The 21,184-nt window shown below is 34.1% G+C and overlaps 2 long non-coding RNA genes and 1 pseudogene across 2 annotated transcripts in view; all 3 read left to right on the top strand.

Moving 5' to 3' along the window:
- The first annotated feature begins 5,512 nt into the window (after positions 1 to 5,512).
- Positions 5,513 to 8,058, top strand: LOC131180205 (probable terpene synthase 6; annotated as a pseudogene).
- Positions 8,059 to 16,291: 8,233 nt separating this feature from the next.
- LOC131179874 (uncharacterized) overlaps positions 16,292 to 21,184 on the top strand; it is a 75,150-nt gene continuing 70,257 nt past the window's right edge. Inside the window, exon 1 of the long non-coding RNA XR_009148776.1 lies at positions 16,292 to 16,568. This is a non-coding gene — a long non-coding RNA (uncharacterized LOC131179874). The remainder of the gene's footprint in view (positions 16,569 to 21,184) is intronic.
- LOC131179875 (uncharacterized) lies at positions 16,788 to 18,161 on the top strand. Its single transcript, XR_009148777.1, has 3 exons — positions 16,788 to 16,819; positions 17,267 to 17,325; positions 17,898 to 18,161. It is a non-coding gene; the product is annotated as an uncharacterized LOC131179875 (long non-coding RNA).

Here is a 21,184-nt window from a genome sequence, read left to right on the forward strand (position 1 = left end):
CCACGTGCAAGTGGAAGACGAGGCAGCATGGATGAGTATTGCAATTCCATATTTATATTATTATTATTAAAATCATTATATTCCTTCACAGGTGGTGACGATTATCTGCATGTGTCCTCATCTGGTGGTGGTGGTTATTAGGAATAATTATATAATATAACGGTAACATATATGAAATAATAAATATATAAGAATTAATCATATACAAATAAGTAAATTTTATAAAATTATAATTACTAGATAACTACTAAGTAAAATAAATTTTAAATAAGATATTTAAATTTAAATATTATTTAATGTTATTAATATTATAAGCAATTTTATAAATTTTATAATGTTTTTATATTGTTAATTATTTTTATTAATTTGAATAAATTTAATATATTTAATTATTTTCCACTTATTTTTTTATTTTAACTTTAAGGCCATGACTTTTGTCTTTAAATGGATCATCATCCATGTTCTTTAATTGTAGGCCATGATTTTCCATGATCCTTTAACAGATGTAAAATTTGCCTTAACTAGTGCTAGGATTCAACTGAGGAGAGAAAGCACGCGCACCTAGGCCATGCGCCTAAGCAATTTCTCCTGGCTTGGCTGTGATTACTTCGGCCTGGTCCCTTGTTATTTTCATTTTTTCCACGTTTGGTACAAGAACGTCCACGCGCACGACACAAGGGCCAGCTTTGCATTTAAGCGGGTGTATGGGGGATCTGTTCATCTGGATGTTGCATCGACTTCTTTTTTTTTTTTTTTTTTTTGCATCGACTGGTTTTTCCCTCCTTCTTGTTTTCTTCCTTGATATTAATAATAATAATGTTTGCAAAAGCATCAATCATAGGATCTAACGAATTAATTAGAAATTACTATTTTTATTCAGAACTAGGTAATAAATTTTAATTAATATTTTTAATACCACTGAAGAGAAAATATTAAATAAATTAAATTATTTTTTTTTCTTACATTAGATAATTAAGAGTGAATTAGATCAGTTAAATAGATTAAATTAGATTAGCCCAAATGAAATTAAGATTATTTAGTGCTTATCATTATTATATTTCCATTGTGTGATTGTGATTATCTTAAATCAATTTTTAAATTTAGTTTTTTTATTAATTATTTAGTAAATATTTTTATTTAATAGTTTAAATAATAATACGATTAAATAAATTTTTGATACTTAATCACATCAATAATTCAGTCATTATTATATTATTGATGACTGAAGTTTTTTATATTATCCCTTAAAAATATTATTTTGTCATAGTAAATGGTCATAAACTAAATAGTTGAATGGTAATAATTAAAATAAATAATAACTTTGTGACGGATATTTAATTAATAATTAAGTGGTAGTTAATGGCAATAAAATTAATTGTAACAAGTTTCAAGATTTCATTTATTATATATGGATGTATTTTTCGGTCATACATATGAATAGATTAGTTATTTATTTTCTATAGAGTGGGCACGACGTTGAACCTGTCATCAGGAGAGGAGACAAAGAATAATTTTTTATAATAAATATATTTAAATTACCAACTATGTTGAAATTTACATAACATTTATTATCATCATGAATCTTTATCATAATTATATTTTCTATAGAGTGGGTATGAGTTGTGATTATGTTGAACCTTAAGCATGTCATCGGAGCGAGACAAAGGATAATTTTTTATAATAAATATATTTTAATTGTTAATTATGATGAAATTTATATAATATTTATTATTATTATAAATTTTTATCATAATTAATAATTATAATACAGTTATTGATAATTTTAATCTCTCAAATATTTTTAAAATCATTTTAATATAGAATAAAATTATTTTTCATTAATTAATTTTTACAAATATATTTTAACTTTTATAAATATTTAGAAAATAAATATATTAAATAGGTGCAATATATTTTTTTTTATTAATTGATCGCTTAAATTTTATATTAATCTCTAATAATTTATATTTTATTATTTAAATTGAAAAATTAAAATTATTTGGTTGTCATTAAATAAGTATAAAAGTTTAATTAAAATTTAATTATTTAAAAATTTTTATTGGTAGTTGTTATTTTATGAAAACTAAATAAAAATTAATTTAATAATTTCCTATCACATAATTTAAAATTAGATGAGATTTTTCTATTTTTATTTTTTTCTAATGATTTCATATATATATATATTAGCTTTCTTTCATTTTACTCTTTGTCATTTATTTTATTCTAATTAAAAATTATTTTATTTACACAGGTATAAGTAAATAAAATTATTTATCTCAACTCTCATACCAATTTTGAATTCATCAACTTAAATATATATTTATTTTTATATGATATATTCATTTTATTATTTTACTAAACTCTAATTTTCATATTTTTTAATTTTAATAATTATTTTTTTTTTTAATTTTATGCTATTATGTCATATAATTCGTTATTTTGGATTTCTATATTTTTTTCTTTTAAATTTATGAAATTTATATAAGAATTTAACATAAAACTTTGATGTTACTTATTTTTATTTTTTAAATAATATAATTTATATTATGAAGTTATATAATAATTAAAATTATAATTTATATTACTTATATTTATCATAGAGATTTTATTATAATTTTTTATAAATTAATAAATAATTTTTATAATTTATTATTTTGTATTATTTTTATCTATTCCGAGAATTTAACTTAAAATTATTTAAAGTGGAGAAATAGAAATTACATAATAGATTTCAAATTTTTGTGATAAAAATTTAATTTAAATTGAGTTGAAGTTGTATTATTTTTATCTATTGTATATTTTATAATAGATGGTCATTACCGCAAGCAATTGCAAGACTAGGCAACACGGGTCAAGGTCAGTACCACGTGCAAGTGGAAGACGAGGCAATATGGATGACTATTGCAATTCCTTATTTATATTATTATTATTAGGGGATGGAAGTCTCATATTTTGCCAAATTTAAATCATTATATTCCTTCACCGGTGGTGGCCGTCAGCTGCATGTGTCCTCATCTGGTGGTGATCATCAAGAGTAATTATATAATACAACAGTAATATACATGAAATGGTAAATAAATAAAAATTAATTATATATAAATAAATAAATCTTATAAAATTATAATTATTAGATAAGTATTAAATAATTTTATTTTAAAAATTTAATAACTAAAATTATTTACATATTTAGCTCCTATTAGCTTGTTATTTCATTTAAACTACTTGTATGAAATTAAAGTTTCATATAATTTCTCTTAATTAACTTTCTTATCTCCAATTATATTTTTCACAGAAAATTATTATTTGGATTTAATTAATTATGAAATTAAATATAACATATATATATTTTTTACGAGAAATGTTTTGATAAAAAATTTAGTAATTTATTAATAAAAATCATAAAATAAGTATAGATTAATTTTTTCATAAGATAAAAAAATTACAAATATAAACAATTAACTAAATCTTCTATTTAGAGATGAATTAGGTAAAAGAGAATAATCTTCTTTGATGTAATTGGTCCTTTTTTATTTTAAACGATAAAAAAAAAAAAAAATCTTCTATGGTATTGCTCTTTCGAAAACTTACTACCAACCATCAATGGAGGAACAAACCGCACTACTAGGCTTCATTAATAAAAGAATATTACTCATATCAGATAATCCAAAGTTTCTAATTAAAAGAAATCAACAATCCATGTTATATTTTAAACTATCAAAGAACTCATTTAAATACTGCCAAAAAAAGATGTTTGTCTGTCTAGCCTTTTTTTTTTTTAATTTCTATTTTACTTCTACATTTTGGTGATTTGCTGCTTTCTTTTGTTTGTTTGTCTGGTTTTTTTTTTTTTTTTTTCTTAGCATATATTTCTCTATGTTGGTTTCTTTGGGCTTATTGGCTGGGGTTTAGCAGAGAAATATATGTTAAGTTTTCCTAACACTTTTATATTAATCAATAAATTCTTTGCTTAATATGAAAAAAGATAAATATAACCTAGAGAAAATAAGAACCTAGTAATGGGAAGAATAGGACCCAGCAATGTTAGAAAGAGAACTTTAAATCTATTCTTAACAAACACGAATCTAAGGAGAAAAATTCAAATATATTCCAAACAGACGAGGTTCTGAGAATTTATTAAAAAAAACTAATGAAAAATAGTGAAACAAATAAAGAAAATCAAATAAATAAAGAATCTATCTGAGAGTAGCCACTGGTGAGAAACTTATCAGTGACCACCAAAGAAAAAGATCTAAAAGAGAAAAAGAAAAGAGGAGAAAAGAGAAGAGGAGGGGAAACATATTTTATTTTGTAAAAAAGAGTACTCTAGAAATGCAAAACATACCTTAAATAAGATATTTAAATTTAAATGTTATTTAAATAAATTTGTAAAAAAACAAATGAATCGAAGAGTAGAGCATGCAGTCTGCCTAGTGGTTAATCTACATGCTCTATCGATATTATTCAATCTTTTAAATTCTTTGTATTATTTTTTATATAAATATTTAATATTATATAAATATTTAATATTATTTATATCAAAATATAATACATTAAATTATATTTTATTTTTGACCTTATTTTCAATTAATGAAATATCATTTTTATTTTATAAAAAAAAATAAATTGTCATTTAATTAGTAAGATAAGAATTTGTTTATTTCTTTTTAATAGAAGGCCATCGAATCTGAACTATAAGATAGTAATGTTAATTGTGCAACTCAAAATAATATTTACCATAATAACCGCCCTATAAGGGAATTGCTTGTTTTGAAATTTGAGCCCAGAATTTTTTTTCTACTCAAGCGGACGTAGCGCTTGAAATTTTAGACAATTTTTATTGGTAATTCTCTAATTTTATTCGTATTTCACTTTCATTAATTAATTTTAATTTATTATTAAAAATTTTTAAATTTTAATTTTATTCTATAAAAATCTTTCTAACCTGCTGTGCTGTAGCAAGTTTTTAGATTAAAAAAATAATAAAATTATCTTTTTATTTTATTTTTTTACAAACTTAAAAAAATATTTATCATTCCAATCACAATTTGAACTTATCATAAAAATACAAATATCATCACAATATTTACTTATTAGAAAGATTTAAAATTTACCTTTCACTGAAAACTATCAAAATTACATTTATAAATATCATACTATAATTAGAGGAATTTTTTAATATAAAAATCTGTTATTACATGTTAGAGATATTTTTTTATTAAATAAAATTAAAATTTAGGAATTTCTTAATAATAAATTATAAGATAAAATTTAGAGATAGACTATGAAAATCACCCATTTTAACCAATAGTTGATTAACAAATCATTCGCCCAATTACTGTATCTAGCTAAAAATCTTGAGACACTACGTTGCTAAGTCAATGTCTAAATTTCATTTTTAAAAAATGAAAATAAAAGATCATTGGCTGTTCAATGAGAATGCTTTTCTATAAATGGCCATGTTTTGATCCTTATAACGACCATAAGCAGGCCTTGTCTTGAAATTCTCAAAGAAATGGCAGCGCAAGTAGAGCATTTGGCAAGCAACATGGAGCAAGAGATTTCTCGTCCATTGGCTTACTTCCCCCCTACCGTGTGGGGCTGTGACTTTGCTTCACTTCCTCTGTTTAACTCCGTAAGCCAACATTCAAACTTTTCTTTTTCTGTTTAATTACATGTAATATAGATAACTTGTAATTTTTGATAATCGAAATTATAATTAATTATAATTACAGCCGATTGACTCAAAAACTATGTTTCTCAACCTTCATGCAGGAAATTGAATCATATACTAAAAGGGTGGAGGTGCTAAAAGAAAATGTCAGGGACATACTAATGTCTTCCAAGAAAGATTTGATCAAGAATATTGAGTTTATCAATTTATGATGTCGTCTTGGTATATCATATCACTTTGAAAATGAAATTGAGAACAACTGAATCATATTTTTAATGCCGTCCATGATGATATTAATGATGACTATGATCTTTATCATATAGCGCTTCTGTTTCGAGTTTTAAGACAACATAAATACAAAATATCGTGCAGTAAATGATTATTTACAATAAAAATTTATTGTATTTTATATGTTTCATATTTCATCTTATAAGTTGGGTCCATTTAGGCAAGAAAAATCTCTCTATATATAAATATATATTATTGCTTAATAAAGGTCAATTGTCAAAATGAAAGACGCAAGAAATAATGTGACCTACTAATTAATGAAGTTGGTTGTATGAAGTGGGTGGTGTTGTGATTTGTTAATCAGATGTGTTCAAGAAATTCAAGGACAGCGATGGGAAGTTCAGTAAAGCCATATCCAATGACGTAAAAGGAATTCTTAGCCTTTACGAAGCAAGCTTTGTGAGTATGCGTGGAGAAGATATTCTAGATGAAGCAATTGCTTTTGCAAGGCCACTCTTGGAGTCTCTGGCTATGCAATCAAGCCCACATCTCGCGAAACACATAAATGATGCCTTAAGCATGCCTTTTCACAGAGGCCTGCCACGAGTAGAGGCTAGGAAATTCATCTATTTCTACGAAGAAGAGGAGTCTCACAATGAAACTTTACTTAAGTTTGCCAAGTTAGATTATAATCGAGTGCAGTTACTGCACAAGCAAGAGCTAGGTGTTGTCTCCAGGTACACTTTGTTTGAGAGATCAGAGGCAGATATGTTTTTATGTGTATATGATATTTACATTTGATATTGTTATTTAATTGTGTGTTTGATCAGGTGGTGGAAAGAATTGGATCTTGCAAAGGATCTTCCTTATGTAAGAGACAGAATTGCGGAGGGATATTTCCAATCAGCTGGAGTTCAATTTGAGCCTGACTTCGCTCTTTCTCGTATACATTTAACAAAATGTATTCAGATACTGGCATTGGTAGATGATACATACGATTCGTATGGTACACTTCAAGAACTACAATGCTTTACAGATGCACTGGAGAGGTTTCACATCCTTGCCACCTAACTATTAACCTCTTGTATTATTCATTATGTGTATCAAATTCCTCCTCTGAATCATATTGTCTCTCATTTCCATTTCACAATTCCCAGGGGCAACTCTGATCAGCTACCTGCAGATTATCTGAAGATTCTTTACAAGGCGGTCTTAGATTTTTTTGAGGAATTGGGGGATGACGAAGGCAATGAAGGAAGATCCTATTGTATCAATTATACAAAGGAGAGAGTAAGAACTATATCTCGCGCCATGATTTGTGCTATCAATATACAATTAATTAATCTACGAATACGAACTGATTTTCTTTTCCTTTTTCTTTTTCTTGCTAAATATATGCATGGATTAGTACAAAGAAGTGGTGAGATCTTATCTTGTGGAGGCACAGTGGTTTAATGATCGCCATTTGCCACCATTCAATGAGTACATGCATAATGCATTAATCTCATCCTGTTTTTCCCTACTTCCGCCAGTAGTCTTCCTTGGAGTGGAAAAACTTGCAGGGGTTAAGGAGTTTAAATGGCTAGAAACTAACCCAAAACTTGTTGAAGCTTCCAAATTCTTTGGCCGTTTACTAAATGACATGGTGGCCCGCAAAGATGAAGAAAAGGAAGGACACTGTTTAGCTGGAAATTGCTACATGAAAGAATATGGTGTCTCAAAAGAGAAGGCGATGGAAGAGCTTCGAAAGATGTGTGACAATGCATGGAAGGATATGAATGAGGAGTCCATGAGGCCAACTGCTGTCCCAATGCCTCTTATCACGAGTATAGTAAACCTTGCTCGTATGATGGAAGTTGTTTTCCAGTACGATGATGGATACACCATCGCCTCAAGCTTGAAGGACCATGTCACGTTAATGTTCGTGGAACCAGTACCTGAAGACTGAGATATGTGCTTTCTATGTAGTTTCTTGCTTTTGTTTCCTCCTTATATAGGTGCTATACATAGAAAGTCCAATAGTAGGAAAAATAATAAAATAAGTCTGCACCTTTTTCTAGTCCAAGAAGATGAAATTTCTTGGTGGAAAATAATTATGTGTATCTCTTTCTTAATTTAATTTATATGCTTGTGGTGAATGAATTCCTCCTATAATAAAATAAAAAAATGTTGTGCATACCTTTCTTTTGGAAGTAATTTGTATTTCAGTCGCACTCAATAATTTGTCTATAAATATATATATATATATATATATATATATATATATATATATATATATATATATGATTCTAATAACGTGTAACACCCCAAAATTTTATTAATTATGAGTATTTTTGATATTTTAATTTTATTTGAATTTTAGGAATTTTTTTGAGATTTTTCGGATTTTAAAAATCGGGTTCGATTTTCCGAAAATATAAACTTTGATGATTTTTTTAAAATTAATTTAAAGACCACGTGGCAAAACTAAAAATATATTCGGAGTCTACGTATTTTTCTGAGTTTTCGGGAATTTTTTCGGAATTTTTGGACCTCGTTTTCGGTCCCGAGGCAGAGTAAAAAATTCAAAATTTTGTATTTCGAATCGAACCGGCCGAATCGAACCGGACCGGATCGGACCGGTCGAATCAGACCGGTCTCTTCTCTTTTTCTTCCTCTTCCTCCCGTGCGCGACGCACTCCCCTTCTCTCTCTCTTTTCTCTCTCCTCCTCCTCGGCCACCGCCTCCCTGCGTCCTCTCCTCGCGCCGCCTCCCGGTCCCCGGCAGCCGCCTAACGGGCCGGAACGCGCGATTCTCCCTGCGCGCGCGCCAGCCTTCCTCGGCCAACCGCCGATCCGCCACCGATTGGACCGGGTCTTGTGTCCAAAATCATCTACTCGGCGAGAGCTTTCCATAGACACCAAGAACGCCAAATCCATCGAGCGGATTGTCCGATTTTTGCTCGGAAGATTTTCGCCATTTCACTTTTGGGCTAGATTTCTCGAAAACCGTGAATCCCACGAGAAAACCGAGGCTACCAGCACGCTCCACTCGACGAGGGCTTCGCGGGATATTAATTTCAAAATTTTCCGACAACATTTTTCGGTGGGTCCCACGGAACTTCGCAGTGTTTTTCCGAGCATTAAATGAGCTTAGAAAATTCTGAAAAATTTATGTACTAACCCCCGTGTTATGGGCTTCGTAGGTATCCTCGATTCGCGGAAATTCGGCGATTGATCGGTTCGCAAATTTCGGGCCGCATGCACTGCACGGAAAAGTCTCCGAATTGGACCGAGGTTTTGGCTAGCCCCATTGTCGACGCCCCGAGCGCTGCCTCAAGTCGGAATCGGCAAAGGTAAACCCGAACCTTGTTTTTACGTAATTTTCTAGTGCTTAAATAGGATTAAAAATCCATAAAATATTCGTGGTAGCTTAGAAAATTACGATTCTTTTTGCAATAGCTTAGTAATATTGCTAAGGACCGTGGGGCAAAGTTTTATAATTTTTAGAGCTTGTTTGGGCAGTTTTTGCAAAAATGATCAATAATAAGGACTAAATTGAAATTTTGCGCATTGTGATGGATGATTGATTTGATGGGCCCAGGAGGGGCTGTGTGATATGATTGAACTGTTGATGTATGGATTGTGAATATAGAAGTGCGTTTTTAGCCCTTTTTCAGGTTGGGTAGGTCCTAGGTATAGGGGAGACTCACGATTTTAAACTGACGACTTAGGACGACTTGATCTTTTCTTTGTTGTATTGAGTCAAATTTATTAAATAGATGTAATGTAATTGTCAGGTGAGCTGGGACAGCCTTCTTCCTCCGCCCAGCCACCACAGTGATTTGTCGTCAAGTCTGTGAGTAAAATATTAATTTTAACTGTAATTTCGATATTATTATATGTTCAGCATGCCCATGCATCACTTATATGCATATATTTATGTAGTTAAACTCTAGGCACGAATTATGTTGCATTGATAACTGTTAATGTGCCATGAGTGTTGTTGTGGTAATTTGGAGGCGGTGTGCGTGCGTCGGCGTGCGTGTGATGTGGTGTGGACTATGGATAGGACGGGTAGACACGGCTTGAGTTCTTCATTGACCCGGTCCTTCGGGTAGACACGGCTTGAGTTCTTCATTTGGGACCCGATTTGGTATTTAAGTGGAAGTCCGAATGAGTTCTTCACTGGCACCGTTGGATTTAAGAGAGTCAGATAGGATCGGCTCCCATATACTATGAATGATGTTACAGGTGTGTGAGTGCTCCAAATTACCTTTTGATGCTATGATGTGAATATGGTGTAGATGTTGCATTTCACTCTAGAGGTTGCATTAGTTGCAGATAGTTATAGAGATTATAGTTAAGATTGATATTTTACTCTCTGAGTCGAACGCTCACTCCTGTTCAAAAATTTTTACAGGCCACAGGAGGATATTTTGTTCTGGGTTAACCTGCTTTTCTACCTCGCAGGTTGTTTATCAATATTGTGTAATTTTAATTACTCCTAGAATTTCTGCATGTGTTAGCAGTATTTATTTGAAATAGGTCTTTAAAATTGTTATCATGTTGTAACTGTAAAATTAAATAAGTTATGAATTTTGATGGATTGGATGATGGAGCTGAGCACCCATTAATTTTATGTTGATGAGTATGTGGAGGTTGAGCTGAGCTCCCCAAATGAGTATATATTGTTTTTACAGGTCTGGTGAGTCAAAAAACTCCCCGTTGGAAAGTCCATTTTATGGCCGGACTCTGTCCGTTTGTTTTCTTGAAATTGGGCCCAAATGGGCCTTAGAGTTGGGTTAATGAATAGTTAAGGCTTACTACGGGCCTCGGGGGCTTTAGGCTGGCCCAGGTCCTAGTGCCGGTCCGGCCCATAGGTTGGGTCGTGACAGATGTGGTATCAGAGCTTAGGCTCCAGATTCTTAGGGAATGTTGTCTAAAGTGTTGAGAAGAGTCTAATAGGAGTCACATGCGGAAATATAGGGTCCACATTCGTCTTGCATTGTCATCTTTGCTTCTAGTTTCTGCTCCATATGTTATGTATAAATATGAGTCTATAGAGTCAGATAATATGCGCTTTGAATTTTGTGGGCTAATGTCTTGAATTTCAGAAAATGTGTAGAAGCGGAGAGCCGCATCGCACTGTAACCAGATGTGCCCGACGAAGTGTCGGCACAGGATGAGGCGCCTGCCCCGAGGAGGCGGGGTAGGAGGCCTAGAGCTGCTCAAGTAGAGGAGCAGCCAACCCCAGTACAGGAACAGTCCTTTATGGCACAGGGTCCCATGGACCCCATGGCAGCTACTCTAGCTGGTCTGCAGAGAACCATCGACATGATGGCTCAGTATATGGTCCATCCTCCACAGCAGCAGCAGTCCACCGCACCAAGAGAGGAATCTTACAAACAGATCATAAACTTCAAGAAGTTGGTGCCCGGTACTTATGATGTGTCAGACGACGCATATCGGTTTTTGGATTCCTGCAGACAGGCAGGAACAGAATTACAGTTGACTGATAGAAGATTGATAGAATGTATGCAGCACGTCATGGGGCCCATGCCTAGGCAATGGATGAATGACTACGTGTTACCTCGGATGGAGGGTTTGACATGGGCTCAGTTTGTGGAACTTTTCATCAATCGGTTCGTGCCAGAAAGCTTCAGAGATCAGAAACAGTGGGCCTTTGAGGCCTTAAGACAGAATGGCGGTGCAGTAGATGAATATGCTCTGCACTTTACGAATTGAGCAGATATGCCCTGCAGCGTAGCTACTTAAAAGATGAAGGTGTAAAGATTCCTAAAGTGTCTTGACAGAGGTATGCGAACTGGCCATGATGTCCGATCTTTTGATGTGGTGGTGGATCGAGCGGACATATTGAGGTTAGCTATCTTTGTGGATGACAATGGAAGAGCAAAGAAAAAGCAGGCGAGAGGGTTCTTCAGGTGTTCCCCACATGGGTACTATGGATAGTGGTGGCCAAACTACTTACAGAGGAAGAAGCAGAAATAAGAGGAGTGGTTTTAGACACAAATCCCGAGGGTTCAGACCAGGGTACGGATCCAGCAGTGGTAACAGTTCAGGGCAAGGCAGTTCTGGCTCTGGTTCAGGATCCTCTTTGGCACCGTGTGCACAGTGTGGAAGAGGACATTCAGGACCTTGTTTGATGGGGTCAGGAGTATGCTTCAGGTGTGGCCAACCGGGCCACTTTGCTAGAGATCGCCCGTTTTGATGAGCCACGATGGGTTCACAGTTACATTGCAAATGTTCCTCGACAATTGTATCCGGTGCTTCCAACATGGCAGATCGATTCGATGGCCACAGGCCGAGGACAAGGGGGACGTGGAATTGGAGGCAGATCAGGAGGTAGAAGTCAGTATCAGGGTTCTGCCACTCAGGGTAGGGGACAAGCTCGAGTTTTCACCCTGACCCACCAGGATGCTCAAGCTTCAAATGCAGTTGTGGCAGGTATTCTTCTGGTCTGTTCTTATGAGGCTCGTGTTTTGATAGATCCGGGTGCTACGCACTCATTTGTCTCCCCTGTGTTTGCCATGAGGTTGGGTAGAAACCCTACAACTTTAGAGTGCCCTTTGTCGGTAGCTACCCCACTTAGTGACAACATAGAAGTAGACATGGTATTTCCGGGTAGCCCAGTGGTAGTGGATGGAAAGATCCTCCCAGCAGACTTGGTTCCTCTACCAGTAATGGATTTCGATGTAATCACGGGATGGGTGGTTGGCAGCTCATTATGCCACCTTAGACTGCAGGAACAAAAAGGTGTATTTCCACATACCTGGTGTGGAAGAGTTTAGCTTTGATAGTGACAGGAGCGTGGCTCCATATAATTTGGTGTCAGCAATTAGTGCTAGAAAAATGTTGAGGCGTGGATGCCAAGGGTATTTGGCATTGGTAAGAGATACATCTGTAGAAGGTGTCAGCATGGAAAATGTTCCTGTTGTCAGAGAATTTATGGGTGTCTTCCCAGAGGAGCTTCCAGGGTTGCCACCAGGAAGGGAAATAGAGTTCTGCATTGATGTTATTCCGGGTACAAACCCCATATCCATGCCACCTTACAGGATGGCACCAGCAGAATTGAAAGAGCTGAAGGAGCAACTACAGGAGCTTTTGGACAAGGGTTTCATACGTCCGAGCACTTCACCACGGGTGCTCTGTTCTATTTGTGAGAAAGAAGGATGGGTCATTGAGGTTGTGTATTGACTACAGACAGCTGAACAAGGTGACTGTGAAGAATAAGTATCCACTTCCTCGGATCGATGATCTATTTGATCAGCTCCAAGGGGCTAGATTCTTTTCCAAGATAGACCTGCGATCAGGCTACCATCAGTTGAGAATCAGGGATGAGGACGTGTCCAAAACGGCTTTCAGGACAAGGTATGGTCATTATGAGTTCTTGGTGATGTCTTTTGGACTCACTAATGCACCAGCAGCCTTCATGGACTTGATGAACAGGGTGTTCAAGCCATTTTTGGACCGTTTTGTCATCGTATTCATTGATGACATTCTGGTATACTCTCGGACCGAGGAAGAACACGTGTGGCACTTGAGAAAAGTGTTGCAGACTTTGAGGGAGCACCAGCTATATGCCAAATTTTCAAAATGTGAATTTTGGCTAGAAAGCATCTCATTCTTGGGACATGTGGTTTCTAGTGACGGCATTCAAGTGGATCCCAAGAAAATTGAAGTCAGAATCGATTGGCTTAGGCCTACAACCATCGAGGTGCGAAGTTTTCTGGTTTAGTGGCTACTCTGAGCGTTTTGTGCAAGATTTCTCCAGGATAGCGGCTCCCCTAACTAAGTTGACCAGGAAGAATGTTCCATTCATTTGGACAGATGACTGTGAGGTGAGTTTCCAAAAGCTCAAGGAGTGTCTAACCACTGCCCCTGTGTTGACACTACCTGTGAGTGGTGAAGGATACACCGTGTATTGTGACGCCTCCAGAGTTGGCCTAGGGTGTGTTTTGATGCAGAATGGAAAGGTAGTGGCTTATGCTTCAAGGCAACTGAAGAGACATGAGCAGAACTACCCCACCCATGATTTGGAAATGGCGGCTGTAGTCTTTGCACTAAAAATCTGGAGACACTACCTGTATGGTGAAGTGTGCGAGATATACACCGACCACAAGAGTTTGAAGTACATCTTCCAACAGAGGGATTTAAATTTGAGACAGAGGAGATGGATGGAGCTTACGAAGACTATGATTGCACCATCCAGTACCACCACACTGGGAAGGCCAATGTTGTAGCAGATGCTTTGAGCAGAAAATCTTCTGGTAGTTTGGCGCACATTTCAGCAGAAAAGAGACCACTGATTCAGGAGGTACATGAGTTGATGGATCAAGGTTTAATCCTAGATCTTTCAGATGAGGGGGTATTGTTGGCTCACTTTTCAGTGAGGCCAGACTTGAGGGACAGAGTTAGAGTTTCCCAGCACAGAGACCAACAATTGATGAAGATCATAGAAAGAGTACAGCAAGGTGAAGGTGGTGAGTTTGGATTTGCCAATGATGGCGCCCTAGTGCAAGGTTCTAGGATATGTGTGCCCGATGTGGACAATCTCAGGAATGAAATCATGCAAGAGGCACACTACACATCAGACAAGATCCACCGTGTTCCACCAAGATGTACCATGATGTGAAAGATAGCTATTGGTGGAATGGCATGAAGAGAGACATAGCGGACTTTGTGTCCAAGTGCTTGACTTGTCGTAAGGTGAAGTTTGAACACGAGAGACCGTCGGGGAAGAGCTCCCTATCCCGAGAATGGAAGTGGGAAATGATCACTATGGATTTTGTGGATCGTTGCCTCGTACCACGCGAGGATATGATTCGATATGGGTAATTGTGGACCGCTTGACCAAATCAGCTCACTTCTTACCAGAAGACTACATACTCGTGGCACGGATGCGGCTCTACATTCGAGAAATAGTCAGATTGCATGGAATTAAGCTTCCATAATATCGATAGAGGGCCCCATTCACTTCTCGGTTTTGGAGAAAGTTGCAGAGGCACTTGGCACACTGATTGAACTTGATGCGGCTTTCCACCCTCGAGACAGACGGCGGTCGAAAGGACAATCCAAACATCGAAGACATGCTCCGCATGAGTGTCTTGGATTTTGGAGGTCAATGGGATGAGCAGCTAGCTTTGGTGGAGTTTGCCTACAACAACAGTTATCACTCCAGCATAGGGATGGCACCCTATGAGGCATTATATGGAAGAAAGTGTAGGTCTCCTCTGTGTTGGACAGAAATGGGGGAAGCGAAAGTGCATGATGTAGACCTAGTGCAAGACACCTCGAGGTAGTTCCTTTAATCGAGGAACGATCAAGACAATTTCAAGATGGCGTAAGAGTTATGCAGACCCCAGACGGAGGGATGTGGAGTTTGCAGTGGGCGACTATGTATTCCTGAAGGTATCTCCAATGAAGGGAGTCATGAGATTTGGAAAGAAGGGCAAGTTGGCACCTCGGTATATCGGACCTTTTGAGGTTACTGATAGAGTTGGAGCAGTTGCCTACCGGTTGGAACTACCACCCAACCTTTCTCACGTTCATCCCGTGTTTCACATCTCCATGCTCAGGAAATACATTCCCGATCCTTCTCATGTACTGCAGCCGGATGTGATAGAGCTAAAGGAGAACTTGACATTTGAGGAGCAGCCTGTAGCCATAGTGGACTACCAAGTGAGACAGCTGAGATCCAAACAGATCCCTATGGTCAAGGTTTTGTGGAGGAGTCAGTCAGTGGAAGAGTGCACCTGGGAGTCAGAACGGGACATGCGTAGCAAGTACCCGTATTTGTTCAATGTATAATCATGTGTTTTATTCTGCCTTGTGTAAAAATTCGAGGACGAATTTTCTGTAAGGGGGGAAGAATGTAACACCCCAAAATTTTATTAATTATGAGTATTTTTGATATTTTAATTTTATTTGAATTTTAGGAATTTTTTTGAGATTTTTCGGATTTTAAAAATCGGGTTCGATTTTCCGAAAATATAAACTTTGATGATTTTTTTAAAATTAATTTAAAGACCACGTGGCAAAACTAAAAATATATTCGGAGTCTACGTATTTTTCTGAGTTTTCGGGAATTTTTTCGGAATTTTTGGACCTCGTTTTCGGTCCCGAGGCAGAGTAAAAATTCAAAATTTTGTATTTCGAATCGAACCGGCCGAATCGAACCGGACCGGATCGGACCGGTCGAATCGGACCGGTCTCTTCTCTTTTTCTTCCTCTTCCTCCCGTGCGCGACGCACCCCTTCTCTCTCTCTTTTCTCTCTCCTCCCCTCCCCTGCCACCGGCCAGCCGCCTCCCCTGCGTCCTCCCCTCGCCGGCGCCGCCTCCCGGCCCGTCGGCCAACGCCGCCGGCAGCGGAAAAGCGCGATTCTCCTCGCCTTCCTCGGCCAAATTCGGCCGATCCGGCCACCGATTGGACCGGGTCTTGTGTCCAAAATCATCTACTCGGCGAGAGCTTTCCATAGACACCAAGAACGCCGAAATCCATCGAGCGGATTGTCCGATTTTTGCTCGGGAAGATTTTCGCCCATTTCGACTTTTGGGCTAGATTTCTCGAAAACCGTGAATCCCACGAGAAAACCGAGGCTACCAGCACGCTCCACTCGACGAGGGCTTCGCGGGATATTAATTTCAAAATTTTCCGACAACGTTTTTCGGTGGGTCCCACGGAACTTCGCAGTGTTTTTCCGAGCATTAAATGAGCTTAGAAAATTCTGAAAAATTTATGTACTAACCCCCGTGTTATGGGCTTCGTGTAGGTATCCTCGATTCGCGGAAATTCGACAGTTGATCGGGTCTGCAAATTTCGGGCGAATGCACCGTTCTGGAAAAGTCTTGAATTGGACCGAGGTTTTGGCTAGCCCCATTGTCGACGTCGAGCGCGTTCCCGAAGTCGGAATCGGCAAAGGTAAACCCGAACCTTGTTTTTACGTAATTTTCTAGTGCTTAAATAGGATTAAAAATCCATAAAATATTCGTGGTAGCTTAGAAAATTACGATTCTTTTTGCAATAGCTTAGTAATATTGCTAAGGACCGTGGGGCAAAGTTTTATAATTTTTAGAGCTTGTTTGGGCAGTTTTTGCAAAAATGATCAATAATAAGGACTAAATTGAAATTTTGCGCATTGTGATGGATGATTGATTTGATGGGCCCAGGAGGGGCTGTGTGATATGATTGAACTGTTGATGTATGGATTGTGAATATAGAAGTGCGTTTTTAGCCCTTTTTCAGGTTGGGTAGGTCCTAGGTATAGGGGAGACTCTGCCGGATTTTCGGCACGACTTAGGACGTACTTGATCTTTTTCTTTGTTGTATTGAGTCAAATTTATTAAATAGATGTAATGTAATTGTCAGGTGAGCCGGGACAGCCTTCTTCCTCCGCCCAGCCACCACAGTGATTTGTCGTCAAGTCTGTGAGTAAAATATTAATTTTAACTGTAATTTCGATATTATTATATGTTCAGCATGCCCATGCATCACTTATATGCATATATTTATGTAGTTAAACTCTAGGCACGAATTATGTTGCATTGATAACTGTTAATGTGCCATGAGTGTTGTTGTGGTAATTTGGAGCAGTGTGCGTGCGTCGGCGTGCGTGTGATGTGGTGTGGACTATGGATAGGACGGGTAGACACGGCTTGAGTTCTTCGCTGGGACCCGGTCCTTCGGGGTAGACACGGCTTGAGTTCTTCGCTGGGACCCCGATTTGGTATTTAAGTGGAAGTCCGAGCCGAGTTCTTCACGACACCAGTTGGATTTAAGAGAGTCAGTATAGGGGATCAGCTCCCATATACTATGAATGATGTTACAGGGTGTGTGAGTGCTCCAAATTACCTTTTTGATGCTATGATGTGAATATGGTGTTGATGTTGCATTTCACTCTACAGGTTGCATTAGTTGCAGATAGTTATAGAGATTATAGTTAAGATTGATATTTTACTCTCTGAGTCGAACGCTCACTCCTGTTCAAAAATTTTTACAGGCCACAGGAGGATATTTTGTTTTGGGTTAACCTGCTTTTCTACCTCGCAGGTTGTTTATCAATATTGTGTAATTTTAATTACTCCTAGAATTTCCGCATGTGTTAGCAGTATTTATTTGAAATTGGTCTGTAATATTTTTATCATGTTGGACCTGTAAACTTAAATATGTTATGCATGTTGATGGATTGGATGAGGGAGCTGAGCTCCCATTTATTTTATGTTGATGAGTATGTGGAGGGTGAGCTGAGCTCCCCAATTGAGTATTTATTGTGTTTACAGGTCGGGTGAGTCAAAAACTCCTCGCAGGTAAGACCATTTTATGGCCGGACTCTGTCCGTTTGTTTTCTTGAAATTGGGCCCAAATGGGCCTTAGAGTTGGGTTAATGAATAGTTAAGGCTTACTACGGGCCTCGGGGGCTTTAGGCTGGCCCAGGTCCTAGTGCCGGTCCGGCCCATAGGTTGGGTCGTGACATAACGAGTGAATTTTAGAATTGAATTTTTTAATTTAGAAAGTTTTTGACCTATATGAACATATAACTTAATTGATAGAATCTGGATTGAAGTGGATTGATATCTCTATGTATTTATATTATTAAAAAAATAATTGTAAATTAATGAAATTTAATTTAATAATATTAAAGTTATTTTTTTATAATTATGAGTGTTGAATTAAAATTTTAAATAGCATTTAAAGGGTGTTTGATTTGATTCAGAACATATTTTTTAACTTATGAGTCAAATTAAAAATAAATAGTTAATAATTTTGAAAAATTATTTAAATAAAAAATTTGTAAGTAGTTTAATTATTTTGTTAAAAAGTATTTAAAAATAATTTAATTAGTTAAAATAATTAAAGAAAATGTGTAATTAAGTGTTATCGTTGTTAAAATAGAATAATTTTGATATTTTTTAAAAATTAAAAAAATAATATAACCTTTTACTTGATAAAAAAAAATTATAATTCAAGAAGTTAAAAGGAAAATTAAGTAAAATTTCAATTTAGCAGTAAAAATGAAATTATTTAAAATCAATGCAAGAATATAAATCTCATTGATAATTTTTATTTAGTGGAGCCATGATATTTTTTCGATAATAATAAAAAAAAAAGTAAAAGTTTCATAATATGTAAGCTTTATTTCATGATAAATGATAGATTAAAAAAAAAAAATTGACACCCAGATAACGTGTTTCGAATTAAAACAAAAATAAATCCATTTTCTAGATATATTAAAATTTATAGTATGAAGTTATAATATTCTCATTTTAATATTTTACTTTTAATGTTACTTATTTAATTTAGATTTTTAGTAAGATTATTTTTTTATTACTTTTTGGGATCTGTTTTCTATGGAAAATAAATTAGCTAACATATATAATTAAAATATATCATCACTTATAAAAATAAATAAATAAAATATTAATGCAATAATATTAAAAGGAAAAAGTAAAAAATAATTATATATATATATATACATATTATTTTTTAAAATTTTAAAATATTAATCTAATAATAATAACAACGTTAATTTTTGTAAAAAAAAATAATATCAATTAAAAAATCTTAACTATTTTAAGTTATTATTTATAGAAAAAAAATAAATAAAATGTAAAATAATTTACTAAAACAAATCAATAATTTATTGCTATTATAATAGATGAAAGTTTGATATTTTATTAATATACTGTTCGTTTATAAAATAAAAATAATTCTATCAAATAAATTTATCTTGAAATTAATTTAATTAAGATAATAATAATTAATGCAAATAATTCAAAAGCAATTAAATGACAATAAAAAATCAAATAGTTAAAAAAGAAAAAGGTAATTAGAGTTCGTATACAAAAGATTTATGAGATTTAATAATTAAAATAAAATAAAATAAATATATATTTAAAAATTTAATTAATAAAAGTGAGATGGCATGTAAAAAATTTAAGGACATGCGATGTACAAATTAAAAAGAAAAACTTTATTTTTAATAATAAAACAAAAAATTAAAAAAAAAAGGGTAAAAAGTGAGGAATCGCACTGCACTGGCTCATGCACACTGTCATGTGATTTTATTTTAGCATAATAATAATAATAATAATAATAATAATAATAGTTACTAAATTATTGTAATGTTAACAACCACACTTTTTAGTATATATTTCTTTTCAAATAAATTACTCTTAAAATGTTTTTTTTTTTCTTCCAAGTCTCCAACATTAATAGAAAAATAAAAAATAAATTATTTAAAGCTTTGTGAAACCCATCGGCAATAGCCAAAATGTTTATTTTTGAGGATTGAGCTAGAATACTTACCTCTCCGTGTTTAGCGGGCTTAGTTTAATCGGTTTGATTTTAAAATTTAATTGATTCGATTTGATTTTAAAGAAAAAAAAAATCGATTAAATCTAACCAAACTGAATAGTAATTTTATATATTTAAATTGAATCAAATCGAATCGAATTAATTTTTGAATTAATTTATTTTTATGAGAAATTTATGAATAATATTTAATTTTATATATATATATAAATTGTTTAATTTCATTGATTAATGGTTATTAGGTTCAAACCAAAATCAAAATTAGACCAAATAACTTAAAAATCAATTCTAAATTAAAAAATTAATCAAAAATCAAAACCGATCAATTTGAACTGAATCGAATCGAATCAAAATAAAACTGTTTGGTTCAATTCGGTTTTTATCCATTTCGATTTGGTTCAATTTCTAAAATATATAATTCAATTTTTATAATTTAATTCGATTCGATTTGATTCGATTCAATTTGAACTGAATGCTCACTCCTACCGGCAAGTGTGCAGCTTTTCTATTCCTTCCTTTTTCAAAAAAAAAAATTCAAGTTCTTAATTATTGATGGAAATACAAGCCGCCCATCTCTAAATAGTGTAAACTCTCATTAAAAAAGAAGTTAGAAGGGTAAAATGTCACTTTATTGTTCTTAAGAACTATAAAAGTGTAACTTTTTTTAATAATACATAATAATTAGCATAATGTCATGTTACTTATAATTTTTATTTTTTAATTTAATTTTGAATTACATTATAAATAAGATAAATTATTATTATTAAATTAATTTTAAATTGAATTTTTTTTATTTAATTTAATTTAAATAAATTTTTTACTTGTTATAATAATAAATTTTTAATTAATTTATGATATAATTAATTAAAATACTTATTTATTTTTTTATACATATATTAATAGTAATTTTTATAATTATTTCAATTAAATTGTAATAAAAATACTTTATTCAAAAAATAATTTAAATTTCATGAA

This window comes from Hevea brasiliensis, chromosome 5, assembly GCF_030052815.1.
Source record: "Hevea brasiliensis isolate MT/VB/25A 57/8 chromosome 5, ASM3005281v1, whole genome shotgun sequence".
Taxonomy (NCBI): domain Eukaryota; kingdom Viridiplantae; phylum Streptophyta; class Magnoliopsida; order Malpighiales; family Euphorbiaceae; genus Hevea; species Hevea brasiliensis.